This window comes from Anarrhichthys ocellatus, unplaced genomic scaffold (genome assembly GCF_004355925.1).
Source record: "Anarrhichthys ocellatus isolate YVR2014 unplaced genomic scaffold, GSC_Weel_1.0 scaffold4077, whole genome shotgun sequence".
In the NCBI taxonomy this organism is placed as follows: Eukaryota; Metazoa; Chordata; class Actinopteri; order Perciformes; family Anarhichadidae; genus Anarrhichthys; species Anarrhichthys ocellatus.
This window is the reverse complement of record NW_022284051.1, coordinates 3,621-4,458: the sequence shown is the minus strand read 5'-3', so window position 1 is coordinate 4,458 and position 838 is coordinate 3,621. Positions and strand designations below refer to the sequence as shown.

The 838-nt window shown below is 34.7% G+C and overlaps 1 protein-coding gene across 1 annotated transcript in view; it reads right to left on the bottom strand.

Annotated features, from left to right (window-relative positions):
* Positions 1–838, bottom strand: part of LOC116379309 (sodium/potassium/calcium exchanger 1-like) — a gene marked incomplete at both ends in the record, with an annotated part of 3,398 nt that overhangs the window by 422 nt on the left and 2,138 nt on the right. The window lies entirely within an intron of this gene.

The window sequence follows — 838 nt, the reverse complement described above, 5'->3', positions numbered from 1 at the left end:
TATATAGTACAACATGTACCTCTGAGATGTAGTACAGTATAAAGTACAATATGTACCTCTGAGATGTAGTACAGTATAAAGTACAATATGTACCTGAGATGTAGTACAGTATAAAGTACAACATGTACCTCTGAGATGTAGTACAGTATAAAGTACAATATGTACCTCTGAGATGTAGTACAGTATAAAGTACAATATGTACCTCTGAGATGTGGTACAGTATAAAGTACAATATGTAGCTCTGAGATGTGGTACAGTATAAAGTACAATATGTACCTCTGAGATGTAGTACAGTATAAAGTACAACATGTACCTCTGAGATGTAGTACAGTATAAAGTACAATAAGTACCTCTGAGATGTAGTCCAGCATAAAGTACAACATGTACCTCTGAGATGTAGTACAGCATAAAGTACAATATGTACCTCTGAGATGTAGTACAGCATAAAGTACAACATGTACCTCTGAGATGTAGTACAGCATAAAGTACAACATGTACCTCTGAGATGTAGTACAGCATAAAGTACTATATGTACCTCTGAGATGTAGTACAGTATAAAGTACTATATGTAGCTCTGAGATGTAGTACAGTATAAAGTACAATATGTACCTCTGAGATGTAGTACAGTGTAAAGTACAACATGCACCTCTGAGATGTAGTACAGTATAAAGTACAACATGTAGCTCTGAGATGTAGTACAATATGTACCTCTGAGATGTAGTACAGCATAAAGTACTATATGTACCTCTGAGATGTAGTACAGTATAAAGTACTATATGTAGCTCTGAGATGTAGTACAGTATAAAGTACAATATGTACCTCTGAGATGTAGTACAGT